Here is an 18701-nt window from a genome sequence, read left to right on the forward strand (position 1 = left end):
GTCACACAAAAAACATTTTATTCCAAATTTTTTTAAAAGTCAGGCTGCTGTAGTCCACTGATGACAAGTGATTATTTAATATTACTGACAGGTAAAATTATCTTCAATTATCCTATTATCTGCTTTCATAGTCATTTTTTTTTGCCCTTACCTATGTCTTTTTTTACAGTCAGGTATCTTGACTCATTCAGTTCGCTAACAACTACCCCACTTTCATAAAGATTATCTTTAAATGAATCCCAAACCTCAATTCCTAAAAGTTAAAAGCTCCTTTTAAACCTTGGATTTTTACTGGCTTGCAAAAACCCCAAAATAGCTTGTCTTCCTGAGGTCTCCTTTCTCCTCTCAACTTTCAAAGTGAACTTTCAAAGACACAAATCTGAATGCTCCACTCTTATTTGAAACCTTTCAGTGACTCAGCTTATCCATGAAAAGCCCACTCTTCCTGTTAAAACTCTTAGTTATATTTCCAGGTCTAATGATTATTTGAAACTCCTTGAAGATCACAATTTTCTGAAATGAACTCAGTACTTGCTTATCTCCAAAAAGAACCCCATACTATCCCTCCCTTTGCCCTTGGCTGCCAAATACTAATTTTCTTTTAAATTTATGCTTAGCTATCAGCATCTCTAGACTGCTCCTTTGAGATCGAACTATCAGGATTGGGATCACACAATACTACAATACCACTTTTGCACTGCTTTATAACTGTTTACTTATTTATCTACTTCTGAAGATAGTATAATCTTACAAAAAGTCCCTAAGTTATTATTACTTTTTAACCTTTGAATCCTAGAACTAGGCATGTGCTAATATATGTTCAACAAATTAATGAAAGTAGAACACATTGGAAGGCAGAGAGACAATACATCAGGCAGGGTACTTGCCTTGCACTCAGTCAATCAGGGCTCAAGCTTAAGCACCCCAGTGGTATTCCAAACCCCACCAGGAGTGACCTCTAAGAATAGAGCCAAGAGTAAGCCCAGACCCAGAGTACCATGGGGTGTGATCCCAGAACAAACAACAACAAAAATAGAACACAGTGTGAATGAATTTTCTTGTCACAACAAATTGCTGCCTTAGTAGCATGCGTCATCATGAGAATGATGGAGAATGATGTAGAATGAGTCATCATGTACTCTGGTTGAAATTACCCTTCACAGTCAAAATAATCTGTGTGCTTTAAATTGAAGTAGATTGCCCCCCACCCCCAGGTGGATTATTGTATTACCACTTGGTCTTTAAATATGTTAATGTTGAATTAGATTCCCAGTGAAGTATTTGCATTTTTATACTGAAAAGGAGTTAATGCAAAAGGTCCTTAGAATTTCGTTAAACTTTATGCCTTATATACTAAACTTACAAGTTTTATTTTTTTTATTTGAAAATATGCTCTGTATCACTATCACTGTACCACTGTCCTCCCCTTGTTCATCGATTTGCTCAAGCGGGCACCAGTAACATCTCCATTGTGAGACTTGTTACTGTTGCTTGATACTTGTTACATCAAATATGCCACAGGGAGCTTGCCAGACTGCCATGCGGGCGGGATATTCTTGGTAGCTTGCCAGGCTCTCCAAGAGGGACGGAGGAATCGAACCCGGGTCAGCCACGTGCAAGGCAAACGCCCTACCCACTGTGCTATCGCTCCAGCCTGGAAATATGCTCTATGGGTACAATTAAGATCTAGAAGACTGAGGAAAGTGACTGACACTAATAAACTGCATGATTTCAGAGGTTATGGGCAATGAATATTAAGTGTAATCTTTCAGTGAAGTTCAGAAGTTCAGATTCCAAATACCTCTTGTGCTTCTTTCTGACTTCTGTCTTGCTTGGTCTCAGAGGGCTTCAATTGTCTTCAGATGGATGCAGTGTTATTGGTCGTCACACGCAGCCTATGTAGCAAAACTTTAACCCACCACTCAGGGGCTCCTCGCTCTGGAACCCACTTGGTGCTCATGTGCCCTTAACCAAGCTGAACTCTGAAGTGGATCTAAGAATTTAGTGTCTGGCAAAGAATGTTTAACCAACTGTTAAAGGATACTAGTAAGTACATTGTGTAAATACACACACACACACACACACACACAACACACACACACATTTTTCACTCAGCTTCCTGATACTCTCCTTCAGGATATGCTTTATGGAAATCCAAAGCTAGATCTCAGTCAGAAAAATGTATCTTTGCCTATGTCTATTCTCTGGGCTAATTTTGAAGTTGATAACATGCTGAGTTTTGTGAGAGAAAAACTGATGCCATGAAAAACTGCAGCCAACATTAAGTCTCAGCTAGGCCTCAGTTTCTGTTTCCCCAAAGCAGGACTTGGAGTTTCTGGTAAACTCCCAGTTAAGTAATTTGCCAAGATAAGGAATTGGGCAGCTGGGTCTGGCTGATCATGAAAGGTCACTGCACCCTCCTTAGAAACTGATCCTAACCATTGTCTAATTGCTGACCACTGTTGTCATAGAGCCAATGCTAAAAATAACTCAGTATATAGACTGTTTTTAACTCTCAACCCTATATAAACTGCTTGTGATTTGGAATCGGAGTCCTTATCAAGACTCCACTGTGTTGGATGAGACTTGGACCCTAGCTTAGGCTAGCACTGGCTCGGGTTAGTAATAAGTTCCTTTGCTTTTGTGTTTTGATGTGTGGACCTGGTCTCTCCACAATTGGAGATCTGAAACTTGGGCACAACAGTTTCAGTGAGTCTTTAGCAAACGATCATTTCCTCCCTATCACTCCATCATCTGCACATAATTTACATTCCTCACTTAGAAATAAATAAACTGTAATTTTCTGCCTATCCTCATTGGTGTTTAGCACTATTCTTAGTATATCAGTTTCAAAGAGCAGATTATAACCTATACTCACTAGGTATTTTTTTATTAGTGTCTGTAGATGCTATTAAATAAATATTTAACTGTTAAATAAATTACTTAACATGGTTCAACATATCTGAGATTTTGTTCTAGTATAGAACTTAGTTTCTTACAAATGTGGCTATGTTTACCACTGCAATTGCTGCTGTTTTAATGTTACTGTTGTATAGGTGAGTTCCAGAAATGTACTGTTATATTGAGTAGAGTACCTTTCACCTGTTCTCAGATCCTGTAACATGGAATGGATTAAAAAAAATATATATACATATATATATACATATATATATATATATCCACAAATCAGAAACGTACCCTTTAACAGTTGATTGAAATGGAGAACTAAATGAGCAGAAAGAGCAATGACATCATCAGGAAGAATAAATAAGGACTTCTGAGAAAAATCTCAAACAGAGAGAACCATCAATAAAGGAGTTCCATATATATAGGGAGTTTATAACTAATAAATGTTTAACTATGATCCATATAGTATAAAATTCCAATACGTTTCTGGCATTGACATTGAATGTCAAGGAGCTAACAGACCAGAGTTCTTGTTTCTTAAAAGCCTCTTATGCATCTCTGAAAATTCCCCAACTACCCAGATCTCCCACAGGGTTTTTTGGGAAGTTGCAGAGATACGTAAGAGATTAGAAAATCTGGGACTGGAGCGATAGTACAGTGGGTAGGGCATTTGCCTTGCATGCTGTGGACCCGGGGTCAATCCCCAGCATCCTATAAGGTCCCCCGAGCACAGCCAGGAGTTATTCCAGAGTACAGAACCAGGAGTAACTCTTGTGCATAGTTGGGTGTGAAACAAAAACCAAAAAAATAAAAAGATAGAGATTAGAGAATCTCTATTAAAAAATAGGGAATATTAGAAAATCCCTAATGAAAAAAAGAACATTTTCTATTGGCTAAATTAAGAAATGAATAAAGGGTGACAGTATCACAAAGAGTAACTTTTCTGTAGCCTGACACATAAGCTTCTAACTACTGGCTCTTACAGTCACATTACCCAAATCAGCCATAATCCATATTCTCAGTTGCGTAAAGTTTACATGGTACCAGCTGTGCTTGGTACAAAGCAAAAGAGAAAGCAAAAATTATCATTCTTGTCAGTAAGACTCAAGGGGGATATTAAGTAAATGTTAGGCAATCTTTTTGAAATGTTTTCCTTGTCTACAGAAAAACTGGTATTTATTAGGAGATCAGAGCAGTATTGTCAGGATTTCAAAAGTTAGGATGGAAGTAGTATTTGGGTAACATATAACACAATTTAACATTAATCTTTAGCATTTTATGTCTTTCATTTGTATTATTTCAGAACTTTCCAAATGCTTTCAATTCCCTAGATATGTTTCCGCATAGAACTTTGAAAATAAAAGCAAGATAATTTTATTTTTACTCTCCTTACATTATTTTTCCTTGTTTAGTGTTTATACTAAAACTATTCCTAATATTCTGGTAGATATTTTATTTCCTAGATACCTAGATATAAGCTACTTATGAACAGTCTGAACATTCTTTTATTTTTTGCTTTTTGGGTCACACCTGGCGATGCACAGGGGTTACTCCTGGCTTTGCACTCAGGAATTACTCCTGGAGGTGCTCAGGGGACCATATGGGATGCTGGGAACCGAACCCGGGTCGGCCACGTGAAAGGCAAACACCCTACCCTCTGTGCTATTGCTCCAGTGCACAGCCTGAACATTTTTTATGTTATATTAATACACTAAATAAAACACACACACGACCTTATTTACCCTCTCCTAATATAATCAATGTGGATTATTTAAAAGTTCCAGTATGGAATAGAATATTATACAATAGTAGAAAACTATATATTATTCAAGATTGTTTTTAACAGATATTCCATTTTACTTACTCCTTGGGCAACAAATTGGGGTTGGATAGATACATAGTATTTGATATACCTATAATACATGAGATATATTTGGGTCATTCATGATCTAAATCATTAGGGGACTTATTGTATTTCTTTTTGTTCTGCCATAATCACTATTTTTAGATAAAAATATTCTGTCATCTTTCTCTGTAAAGAAAAGACAATGCAAGACAGAAGAAGAGTCCAATTTTATTGAAATATTACCCTCCAAATAAACCTTTATGTTGTATGTGGCTGGAGCGATAGCACAGCCGTTGGGCATTCGCCGTTCGCCTTTAACGCGGCTGACCTGTGTTTGATTCCTCCGCCCCTCTCAGAGAGCCTGGCAAGCTACCGAGAGTATCAAGCCCACACGGCAGAGCCTGGCAAGCTACCCGTGCATATTGTATATGCCAAAAACAGTAACAATAAGTCTCTCAATGAGAGACTTACTGGTGCACGCTCGAACAAATCGATGAGAAACGGGATGACAGTGACAGTTGTTGTATGTAAGATATACATTAAAGACTAGTAAATTTGTACCCTTAAGCAAATACAATCCTGCAAAGTAATGCTATCTCAATTTAAAAAAATCAAAAATTTTAATAAGTCAATTAAATGTTTTACTATTTTTCTTTTATTTCTATCTTAGTAAAGTATAGCACTGTCGTCATCCAGTTGTTCATCGATTTGCTCGAGCGAGCACCAGTAACGTCTCCATTGTGAGATTTGTTGTTACTGTTTTTGGCATATCGAATACGCCATGGGTAGCTTGCCAGGCTCTGCTGGTAGCTTGTCAGGATCTCTGAGAGAGCTCATATCATACTTAAATCCATAAAGTACATTGAAGAGAACATAGGCATAACTGTCCCTCACATTGAACCTAGAGGTATCCTTTAGGATTTAATGCCCTGGCAAAGTGAACTAAAGCAAAGATAAACAAATGGGACTACATTAAATTCAGAAGCTTTTTCACCTTAAAGCACACAATGACCAGAATACAAGGACACCCACAGACTGGGAGAAAAGATTTGCCTATCATTCACTGGATATATCTAAAGCACTGGTAGAACTTTACACAAAAAGAACAATCCAACCCATCAGAAATGAGGTAGAAGACATGAGTAGAAATTTTCTCAAAGAAGGTATACAAATAGCCAAAAGACATATGGAAATATATGGTTAGCATAACTAATCATCAGGTAAATGCAACTCAGAACCATAAGAAGATCTCACTTCACACCAGAGAGACTGGAACACATCAAGCAGAAAAATAACCAGTGTTGGTGTATTTGGGGTGGGGGTGGAGGTTTATTGGTCCAGCCTTTTTTTAGAAAACAACATGAACCAACCTCAAAGAACTAAGAATTGAGCTTCCATATGCCTTCGCAGTTCTTCTACTTGGAACATAAGTCAAGTGCCCAAAAACTCAATGGAGAGAAGACATCTGCACCTCTGTGTTTCTTACAGCACTATTCACAATAGCCCAAATCGGAAACAACAACTCAAGTGCCCAACAACAGTTGACTGGGTAAAAAAACCATGGTACAGATATGTAATGAAAGACTACTAGATCTTAATAAAAGATGATGTCATGCAATATGCTACTACCCTTATGGATCTAGAGCACATAACTCTGAGTTACTATCCTTCTGTCAGAGAGAGGGCCAGACCCAGAATGATCTTTCACATATGCAAAATACAAAGAAGCACAGTCAGAGAGGGAATAAAGCCCCAAAGCAAGAAATGAATTACATGAGAAGTGGCCTTCAGTAGAAAACTTACCTCTGGGGGCTGGGGTAGGGGTAGGGATAGAACAGGGAGGGGAACATTAAGAAAAATGGTGGAGGGAAGAGCTCACTCTGGAGGAAGAAGGAATGCTGAAAGAGGCAAAAAGATATGCATGATACTCTATCAGTAATAGTAATGTTCAACACAGTCCCTAAAAGGAAAACACAAATGGTGCCTGCCAAAGAGTCAGGCTAGAGGGTGGGAGGGAAACTGGAGATATCAGTGAAGAGATATGGACACTGGTGAAGGGACTGGTATTGGACCAACATATGCCTGAAACTCAATCATTAATCACTTTATAATGAATGTCAATTATATATATATACATGTTGATATATATAAACTTAAGGGAGTATATATAATTAAGTGTATTATGTATATATATAATTGCCAAGGATTACAAAGTGATTTATAATTAAGTTTCAGGCATACAATCACTGAAATTTATGAGTATGTCTCCTTGTAGAGTAAAGAGGACTTTGAAGATGTAACTAAAGCAGTTGTCTTAAGATGGTAAGAGTTTCTGCTCTGCCCTGTGTATAAAATCTAATCATATGAGTCCTAGAAACAAGTTTTTTGGCTGGAGTCAAAAGAAGCACAGCAGAAGGTGAAGAAGGAACAAATCTGATTCAGAAATAGGACTCCATAGAGCCTCTGCTGACTTGAACATAGAGGGGGGGAGTTGTTGGTAATGCCACGTGACTAGTGATATGGTCAATCTTAAGACACTGAGTCTCACTACTAACAAACAACAATTAAATGAGTTACACAAACATAAGGAACTGACCTCATCAATCCGATAAACTCTGAAGCAGGTCTATTCCCAGCACCTCCAGAAACAATATAGGAATATTACAGATTGATTTGGAATTTAGGAGATTTTAAGCAAAACACCTGAGTTTTAATAGACCATGAAACAATAAAGCTTTTGTTTTTAATTCATTGAATTTCTCTTAATTTGTTAGAATACTGATAGAAACATACACACCAAGTATTTCCTAGCTTTAACTTTACAGACCTTTAACTTTAACTGAAAATATAGGGAAAACATATGGAAATTAAAAAGTGCATTTACTTGTCAAATTACCTATCTTATAAGAAGGATACATTTTCTATATTAAAATTGGACAATATTAAACAAATTAGCATTGTAATTTGAACATTTATAGAAGATGTAATTGATAAAGTAATGGCAGTGCTTTTTTCAAAATAAGATGGGTACATCCTATCAATAACCATATATTCTTTGATTTCAAGTTAGACTTTTAAACCTATTTTATAATAAATTTTATTATAAATTTATAATAATAAAATAATAAAAGTCTATTGGTAATTTCTGTTCGTCGCCCGCGTCGCGATTTCCCTTCGCCAGCAAAGAGTGAGATGACACGGGTTGAGGATCCTTCTGCAGCAGTTTTATTCAGTCGACTTCACGAGGAGAAAGAAAGAACCCCAACCCGGGTAATGGCAGTCCTTATATAGCCTGGTTGCCCCGCCTCTAAGGTGGTGCTCATTTTCTATTGGCTCTCGCTCATAGGGTGGCGCCTTTCCTATTGGCTCTCGCTCATAGGGTGGCGCCTTTTCTATTGGCTCTTGCCACGCATGCGCAATGCGGTCGTTGCGCATGCGCAATGTGGTTGTTGCGCATGCGCAATGTGCTCTGGCTCCCTACATCTCCCCCTTATGTCTTTGTTTATGGAGCCATCCTGTTGGTAGAAGGGGGTGGCGGTCACCACTGCCTGTATTACAAGGGACTGAGGAGGCCTCCGCACGTCCCCTTCAGGTCGCGCCAAGGCTCCACCTGTCCCGCCGTCCTCACTTCCAGGCAGGGCAAAATCCGACGGCGGCCCTATGCAAGTGGCTCGCCACCCTGAGTCGGGGGCCAACTCAGTGCAGTGCTCTCCGGCCTGACACCCTTCTCAGGAAGAATACTCTGGAGCACCCATACTCGTGCAATGAGCCCTTGTGGCTCCGAGCGTGCAAGGGCTGCTCCCAGAGCAGGAGCCATGAGCGCAAGATAGAGGGGGATAGCGGGAGCCTAACGAGTCCGAGCCCCCGCCAAAGAATTGGGGCACCAGGCAGCAGTCAGCTATAACCCAGGTAAAAGCAAATAATCAAAACAACAATCAAAAAATACAACCATCAAAACAAAATCAGAAATGCAATCAACCAACATAGCATCAAGCGGTTTCCACGTAGGACATATGGGGCTTTGCAGTAAAATACCTCTTTCCTCCTAGGGTACATTCAGAATAGCTGGTATAACACATGGCATTCATCTGGTCTACCACTTGACAGTTTTGAGGACAGGGATCCCCCTTATTTATAAAAGTAGGCTTGGGTACGCACTGCCAAAACTGGAGCACTGGGCCGCGTTACGAGATATATAGTCAGAGTCCCACAGTCCACGGTTTTCGTGTAGCTCGTTGGGGTCACCGAAGATTGTCCTCCCTGACAGTTGCACGGGTTCCCATACAGCTGTTGTAGGAGGCGTGTAGGGTCAGCCGGCCGGCCCAATCCGGCCTCCGTCGGTTGCACAGTCAGCAGCAGGATCATCATTGCAAACCCGCAGAGTCGGCACCGGACGACGAGCCGCATGTTCTCTGTAAGAAGAAAAGAGAGAATCCCTCTCAGGGGTTCCCCCTGGAGCATTCTGCGGACTCGGAAATCTTTAAAAACTCTCACTCCTTATCACCCTTAGCTAAGTAGCTTAAAAAAAATTTTTTTTTTGTTATCTCAAATCAAATAAAACACTGGTAGGACAAGTTTTGCAACCAATATTAGAACTCCAAAAAACTCATGTTTTAACTAAACCATTACTCTTCGAACCTGTTTTTACTACAATTATTTCAGCTCACATTCTAATAATTCAATGCAGATGTATAAGTACATTGACACAACAGCATAAGACCTTTAAACCATCAATTTTCATGAAACATGAGTAAATCTTCTTTGGCTTAAGTTCAACAGTTTTTGTACCTTAGTTCAAATCATGAGCTTTCTAACTTTATCAATTCCACAATACAAGCATGCTGTCAAACACAGAAAGAGCCCTTCGGGTATTTATATATATATATATATATGTATATATATATTTTTTTTAACCAAACTTCGATAATAGCATAGAAAAAAAAATTTTTTGACTATCAAATGTCTACGGAAACACAAGTAACTGTTTATTTTGAGGGTTTCTGTACCTTTGTTGTTTGAAAAACAGCTAAATTCCTCATTAAAATTAGCAGAGGCTTATAAGATAAACCTTGCACTCTGAATTCCCAATTCACTTTTAGATTTCTGGCTCTAGTTCTGTAGCTGTTTCTAGATAGTACAGATACTGGAATTCAAAAGAATTTCAATTGGTAATAACTATTAATGTTCTTCCAATAAAAAATTTAGACTAAAAATTTCAATTTCGTTGTAGGCGCCACATTCTAATTAGAAATCTTTGTTTAAACCTGGTCTAACAGGTTCCAAAATCACATAGATCCTTTAAATTGCTGAACTGCATATCACTCTGATCTCTCGAGATGATCCTGTTTTCCCCAGGCCTAATTTTTTTACCACTGATTTTCATTCTGGCTTCAGCACTTAAGTGTTCCACATAGAGAGACAGACAGACAAACAGACAGACAATAAGTTCACTAAAAACACCACATGTACATGTGCACACATCTGCAATTGATCTATCGATCTGACCCTTCAGAAATGGCAGGGAAAAAACTGATAGACTGAGAAAGGAAGGAACAAGTCCCCAGGGCAAAGTTAAGCCCTGTCGGCCGATTGGGAACATTGCTCCCCGTTTCTCTGCCTGACCAGCCAGTTTTCTGCTTATTAAAATTGGGTCAAGAAAGCGCTTTTGTTGATATAAGCCGGCAAAACAATCCATGACAAAGTTGTTGAAACCTAAGTTGTCAGATGTTACAATTTTAAGATCAAGATTACTTCTGAGGTGGATAAACCACCTTAGCGACACTCTTTTTCATTCCTGATATCATTAAACACTCAACCACATGATCTTGCATTTTCCTGACTTCTCTGCTAATAATAATAAGCATAACTAAGAGAAATATAATGAGACAAATATACACACATACTAAAGGCACTCGCACAAATCACACTCCTGCACTCATTCGGACCGGTCCTCTTTCATTCCGGTGCGCACCCCGCGCACCACATTCACACAGAAATTCTTAAACCTGCCCTACGGGAGTCCACATTACCTTTGGTCTTGTCCCCCTGACAATGGGGTTGCTACAATGTACATCGGGCTCTTTCTAATAAGAAGCTAGCAATCTAGAGGCAAATGGGGGTGGGGTGCCGGCTGTTCCTGCAGTAACAACTTGGCGGCCTGTAATTTTTCAATGGGAAGGGGGCCCTAGGTGTCAATTAGTAAAAAGCCCATTTGTGAGAGAATATCCCTGCCCCAGAGTTTGACAGGGAGCCCAGGCAGAACATAAGGGCATACAGTCCCGGATTTGCCCCCCTCGGTGCGCCAATCAAGTGGGGACAAACTTAACATAGGGTTTTGGGATTGGCCTGTACCCTGAAGGTGAGTCAGTGAGGGGGTGAGGGGCCACTCTTTTGGCCAGTCTTTTTTGGCAATGATCGTTACATCTGCACCAGTGTCAATCAAACCCGAAAGCACCTTCCCATTGATTTCATCCTTATTTATTTCTAACTTCTTGCCCCCACCGGGCAGTCCTTTTTCCTTATTTATTTCTAACTTCTTGCCCCCACCGGGCAGTCCTTTTTCCTTATTTATTTCTAACTTCTTGCCCCCACCGGGCAGTCCTTTTTCCTTATTTATTTCTAACTTCTTGCCCCCACCGGGCAGTCCTTTTTCCTTATTGCTGGGTATTTTCATACGCGCGCCCAGCCCTCCTGATTGCTCGGTTTCTGACAAACTGTCTTGGACCTTTTCCAACACCTGCCGGCCTTCCCTGACCACTATGGAGCATGCCTCATCCTCCAAACAATTTTGAACCATCTTCCAAGTCGCCTCAGTGCCCATAGTAAAGACACAAGAGCAAAAGAGAAGGCAAATCCAAATAAGGAGGACAAAGAGTGCTCCCCACCACCAGGAAACGGGCATTCTTTTCTTACCAACGCTGGGCAGTGGTCCGCAGCACGCCTCTCCGAGCAATCGTCCTGCAGTTCTGAATCCTCCCTCCAAAAGGAGGGGTTCTTCCTCGCGGTGCAAGATGAAATTCCCGGGTTTCGGCACCAGTTGTTCGTCGCCCGCGTCGCGATTTCCCTTCGCCAGCAAAGAGTGAGACGACACGGGTTGAGGATCCTTCTGCAGCAGTTTTATTCAGTCGACTTCACGAGGAGAAAGAAAGAACCCCAACCCGGGTAATGGCAGTCCTTATATAGCCTGGTTGCCCCGCCTCTAAGGTGGTGCTCATTTTCTATTGGCTCTCGCTCATAGGGTGGCGCCTTTCCTATTGGCTCTCGCTCATAGGGTGGCGCCTTTTCTATTGGCTCTTGCCACGCATGCGCAATGCGGTCGTTGCGCATGCGCAATGTGGTTGTTGCGCATGCGCAATGTGCTCTGGCTCCCTACAATTTCAACCTTCAGTGTGTCTCCAGCTAATGCTTGAGAATAATATTATGTTATCATTTCTACTGATGTAAGAATAGCCTATTTTAGACTACTCCCTGAGATTTTAAGAGAAAATAGACATTGAAATTTCTTTCAGTATAATGTAGCTTATTACTTATAACAGTTTTCTCAACAAAAGCAGCAATTATTGAGAAATCCACATTTATTCAGCCCTACTATGTGTGTTAGAGCAAAGATGAATAAAATATGCATCTTGCCCTCCTAAAATAAAGTATAATTTGATTAAGAAGACTGACACTGATGCACACATTAATATTTTTATTGTTATAATACCTTGTAGTACAAAAAAGAGAAGAATCAACTAGCTGAGAGTATCAGGAAAACATGGAAATTTAAAAAATCAAGATTGAGTTCTTAATAATTTTGTTGTTGTTTAGGTCACACCAGCAATGCTCAGTAGGTACTTCTAGCTTTCTGCTCAGGGATCACTCCTGGTGGGGCTTAGAAGACCATATGGGCTGCTGGGGATCAAACATGGGTAGACAGCATGCCAGGCCAACATCACACCTGCTGTGTTATCGCTTCAGCCCCTTGAGCAATTAGTTAAGTTTTATGTATCTAGCACTTGCCAAGTCAAAATTATCTTCTGATTCATATCTCCTCCCTGCCAGAAGGCTACCAGTATTAAACCCTTTGTCATTCATCTTCTCCTTATCTCTAGGTCTTGGCAGACTTTTCTGTTAAAAGTCAGATAGTGAATGTTTAAGATGTTGTACTCTCTGGCCTCTATCATGACCCTGTGGTCCTATGGGAAAAAGAAGCCTCAAGCAGTATATAAATAATAGTATACAAAATTCGGATGTGGTTATATTCATAAAAGATATTTACAAAAATAGGCAATGGGGTCTGAAAGATAGTTCAGGAAGTAAGGAACTTGCCTTCAAATGGGACTCACCTAGTTGTACCCTGGTACTACCTATGGTAACTTGAACACTAACATGTGTTACTCCTAAGCAGACAAACAAAACAGATAGCTGGACCAATTTCTGTTCTTGGCCTACAGATTGCCAACCTCTATCATGGGTAAATGATATAAATATATCAACAATTCAATGGCATGATGCTTCATACAGGACTTCTGATAAGCAATGAATACACACACAAGGGCTTTGGGCTACACCGGTGGTGCTCATGGCTCACTCCTGGCTACGCACAGTGTTGCTCAGGGGACCATAAGTGGGTCCAGGGATGAAACCTGGGACAGCCACCTGCAAGGTGAGCCCCCTGCTTACTATACTTTCCCTCCATGTCTTGAATAGCTCTTATTCAAATGTTTTCAACTGTATAATATTCATTTTACAGTAATTGCATAAATATTAAAACTTACTTTTTAACCTCAGACTCCTAGAAAACAAACCACATTTCACTTTAAAAATATACTTCATCTAATTAGGCTGGAGCAATAGCACAGCAGGTAGGGCATTTGCCTTGCATGCAGCCGACCCGGGTTCGATTCCTCCATCCCATTCGGAGATCCCAGCAAGCTACTGAGAGTATTCGCCTGCAGGGCAGAGCCTGGCAAGCTACCCGTGGTGTATTTGATATGTCAAAAACAGTAACAACAAGACTCACAATGGAACTGTTACTGGTGCCAGCTTGAGAAAATTGATGAACAACAGGAAGACAGAGCTACAGTACTACTTCATCTAATGTCATTGCATTTTGATATATTGTTACAGATACTAACCATCCTTAAAAGTTTATTTCTGTGAATCCAGTTCTGTTTCTGAGGCTTATCACTGAAAAGATTCATACTCTCTGGGCCAGGGAAATAGCTTAAAGGACTACTGTGCATGCTTTCAACAGTGCAGGCACTGGTTCAATTCCCTGAATCACATTGTATCCCAAGCAACCTCTGAGCCTCTAGCAAGAAGCAAGTTGGAAGAAGCCTCTGCTCACATCTGGGTGTGGCTATCCAAAATTAAAAAATAATAATAATAAATAATAAAGTAAGGGTTGGGGGCTGGAGCGATAGCACAGCGGGTAGGGCGTTTGCCTTGCACGCGGCCGACCCGGGTTCTAATCCCAGCGTCCCATATGGTCCCCTGAGTACCGTCAGGGGTGATTCCTGAGTGAAGAGCCTGGAGTAACCCCTGTGCATCGCCGGGTATGACTCAAAAAAAAAAAAAAAAGTAAGGGTTGGAGAGACAGTGCAGGGATTAAAGCATTTGCCCTGCATGTGCCTATTTCTGTTTCAATACATGGCATTTCATAGGATTGCCTCAAACAGCACCAGGAGTGATCCCTGAGCAGAGAACCAGGAGTAAGCCCTGAGATCCTCTGGGTATGGTCCAATCTTCCCCTAACTAGAGAGGTCCCTTCCCTCCAGAAGAAAAGGAGGGGAAAAAATCTCATACTCTAGCTGAGCTAATCCACATGGGGTAGCATTTTAGAAGATAGTACTTCTAGGTTAGAATTGTTATATAGAGATGGAGAGGTAAGAGGAGAGGCAACAGGTAATTTAGTTACATTTGGTCACTTTCTGTTGGTTATTTTAAATCTAGTCAACATGAAAGGTAGAGACTCAGGCAAACAATGGAACTAAGTGTCAGAAATAAGAACATATAAAATGAAGACACAAATCATACAACTTCCCCTTGGACTATATGCTCTCGATCAGATGGGTTGCAGTGCTCCCAAGCATGGCAGGAAAAGAAGTACATGAATATAGGAATAAAAGTTAAAAGGATTGATAGCAGCAAGGACCATAAAGACAAGACAGGACTCACAGCATCAGTGACCAATGTAGATAAGAATAGAACCAGCATGAGACATGTATGGACCAAAGATGGTGTATGGAAATGTGTGAGGCCTGATCATAGAACATCAGAGATTCAGAACTACCTTCATGATGCTGCTAAATTAATAAATTTAATAATAAAAACATTGAGGAGGGATTTTTATACTAGTTTAACATAAAAATGCAAGGACATGCTCAGGAGATAACTTTAACAATAAGAGAATCAGAAAAGATGAATTTTATTACATATATACATATATATATGCAATCAGATTTAGTTAAACAAAATGATAGTCTGAAACTAAGTACAGAGAGCTGTAGCTTTCAGGATGAAGACCTGAAATTGCCAATGTCCAGTAGACACCAGGTCAAACTCTAGACAAACTTTTCCCTGTGGAATTCAAATATTATCTTAAAGATATAGCATAATGTTTATTTAGAATAAGAGCTGAGAGATGTGACTCTTAAAGCAAGGTTTGTTGAACAAATTTTAAGTTTGAGGTGTAATAGAACCAGGGTGTAAGAGCAATGGAAATGATTTAACTTTAAAATTTTTTTTTATTATTTTTTGCTTTTGGGGTCACACCCGGCAATGCACAGGGTCACTCCTGGCTCTGCACTCAGAATTACCCCTGGCGGTGCTCAGAGAACCATATGTGATGCTGGGAATCAAACCCAGGTCGGCCACGTGCAAGGCAAATGCCCTACGCTGTACTATTGCTCCAGCCTCTTAATTTTTTTACAAAAGAAAAAACCCAAGAACAGTAGAGAGAAGTACCTGGAAGTTTAGTCCATGGCTTGGAAGCTGGCCTCAACGGCTGGGGGAAAAAGGTAGCTCAGATAGAGAAGGAAAACCAAGTAAAGGGTATTTGGAGGACCCGTTTGGGTTGGGCGATGCATGCCAATGTAGACTATAGATCAAACGCAATGGCCACTCAATTCCTCTATTATAAATTACAACACCCAAAAGGAAAGAGAGAACAAAAGGGAATGCCCTCCCAGAGAGGCGGGATGGGGGGAAGATGGGGGTGGTGGTGAGAGGGATCATTGGTGGTGGAAAATGGGCACTGGTGGAGGGATGGGTACTCGAACATTGTATGACTAAAACACAAGCAAGAAAGTTTGTAAGTATGTAACTGTACCTCACGGTGATTCACTAATAAAAAAAATTAAATAAATAAAAAGTAAATTTATAAAAGGAAAAAATATAAAGAGAAGAAATATACTGGCATAATCTAGCTAGAAGCTTTACATTGAAAAGGTTGGAAAATAAAATTTTTTAAAAATAGAGTTAAAAGAAAATATAAAGATCTTTGTTAGAAGAACGATGTTTTAAATGCTACTGAGGCACAATATTGATATGTAAGCAGGACAGTAAAATGTTGCTTGAAATATACTTACTTGGTGTCATAATTATAAAGGGATGTGGTGTGAGGACAAATTGTTGAAATTCAGTCAAATGGTTTGTTGCTGAAATAAAAATATTTCATTGGAAGCCTTGGTTTAAAAGTGTCAGAAGAAACAGCTAGAACTTTTTTATTTTGATATAGGGAGAAACAGAGAGATATCTGTCACAGAGAAATCAAAGGTTTTGAGTGAAAGTAATTGAAAAAATGGTAATATCCTTGGAAGAGACAAAGAAAATGAGGACTGAATCCAATTTGAAGCATATAAGGCAGATTCGCCTAAAAATATATCATGAAGGAAGAACTTTCTATTAACTTTCAATCTGGTGTGCAAGAGACTTTTTTAATAATAGGGAACTAACCTTGGGGAAAAAAGGACTGACTTTCCAAGCAACTTTCCCATCCGATATCAAGAGCATTTGATTACAGAAGGTGGTTCAGTGACTACTCCTTAGACCTGACAAACCCACTGCACACAGTTTGCTCTGTCAAATGGATGAGATATAACTTCAGCGTACAGAAAAGTTTGTGTGAGTAAAGTAGGTGCACTTAAAGAATCCTTAGTACAAATTTATTTCAGATTCTTCAGCTGTCAAAATAAAACACAGAGTAGCACTTCTTATATTAGTCAATATATCTGTGTATCAGGATTCTCATCATGGAATTCAATTTAAAAATGTTAGTGCCCACTAATAAAGGAATCATCATATTTACTAAATGTATATGAAAATATATAAATTTTATTGCTTTATAAAATTAATATCTCATTTCTGTATTGTAATGATAGGCAGCTCAAAAATAGACCGAAATTAATGTGTCAATTTAATCTTTAAAATGAATGAACATTTTCCAAGGAATTATATAAGCTTCCTCAGTATTATGATATGATAGAGACTGGAACTACAGAAATTGATGTTACTGAATGGTCTTCCTCTTAGAAAACTGGTACAAATAAGGCCTCCCTAATGGAATTCCAAAATACAAAATCTAGTGTTAGGATATCCAGCAGACCAAAAAATGTAAATAAAGCAACTAAGACCTAATGTTGTATTGAACGAATTATCTATAGCTTCGATAAAATTATAAGATTGTCACCAACATGATAGAAGTGAGCTAAACTTTTCAACAATAATTTTTCCAAGTGTTTTAATTATTTAAGTAGCTTTTATTAAAATTGAGTTTTAAAAAAATCAACGATTCATATATCTGGGAATTTTACATGTCTATATTAAAAAAGTAGGAAATAATAATTTTCTTTATGTTATCTTTAAAATTCTCTATTGCAAGCCATTTGGAACTTTTTTAATGAGAATGGCAATAAAAAGATAAAGGGAAATTCTAGAGTATAGAAGTTCATATGGACTGGAGCGATAGCACAGTGGGTACGGCATTTGCCTTGCATTGAGCTGACCCAGGTTTGATTCCTCTGTCTCTCTCAGAGAGCCTGGTAAGCTACCAAGAATATACAGTCCTCATGGCAGAGCCTGGCAAGCTACCCGTGATGTATTCAGTATGCCAAGAACGGTAACAAGAAGTCTCACAATGAAGACATTACTGGTGTCCGCTCGAGCAAATCGATGAATAATGGGATGACAGTGCTACAGTGTTAACAGAAGTCTGTATATAAATCTCAAGGAGAAATCAAGAGACTTCAGTCTCACCACAACAAAATGGTGTATTTTTTGTCCTTCTTGTTTTCTACATTATTCTTGACTTTAAATTCAGCCATAATAGTTAAACTGTAAGCCCGGTAGATAGTTCATGTGATAAGGTTTCTGTCCTGCATGTAGCAGACCCTAGTTCAGTACCCAACCCTGTATAATTTCCCCTGAACACCGCCGGGAGTGATCCCTGAGCATAGAGCCAGGAGTAAGACCAAGCACTGTTGCTTTGTTTCCCCCAAACAAAAATTTAAAAAGTAGAAAATATATTTGAATTGACTTTGCCTCACTTTATAAACTATCAAACTGCATTCCAAGCAGCTATATATTAGTTCTACTGACAAGCCAAACCTTAACAAAAAACACCTATTAGTTGTGATGCCTTGTCTAGAAAAAAAAAGTATATTATTGATTAGTGATTAATAATTAATTGTTATCAATAATATAATATTAAGGCTATTAACAACCAACTAATAATGAATGATTGTTGATAAATATTATATGGTTGTTAATAATTAATACGATTATTATTAATAACCTATTATTTTTGAACCCAAAATACCTTTGTACTGAGAACACATCGATGGGTCATGTTCAAATTGTATATTTTTCACAAAGGGACATAAAATACAATTGACTTAATGTCTTATAAAACAGAAAATAAAAGTCCACAACTGAGAAAATAGTTTCCTCCAGTTCATAGAGAGGT

The sequence above is a fragment of the Sorex araneus genome, chromosome 9 (assembly GCF_027595985.1).
Source record: "Sorex araneus isolate mSorAra2 chromosome 9, mSorAra2.pri, whole genome shotgun sequence".
Lineage (NCBI taxonomy): Eukaryota > Metazoa > Chordata > Mammalia > Eulipotyphla > Soricidae > Sorex > Sorex araneus.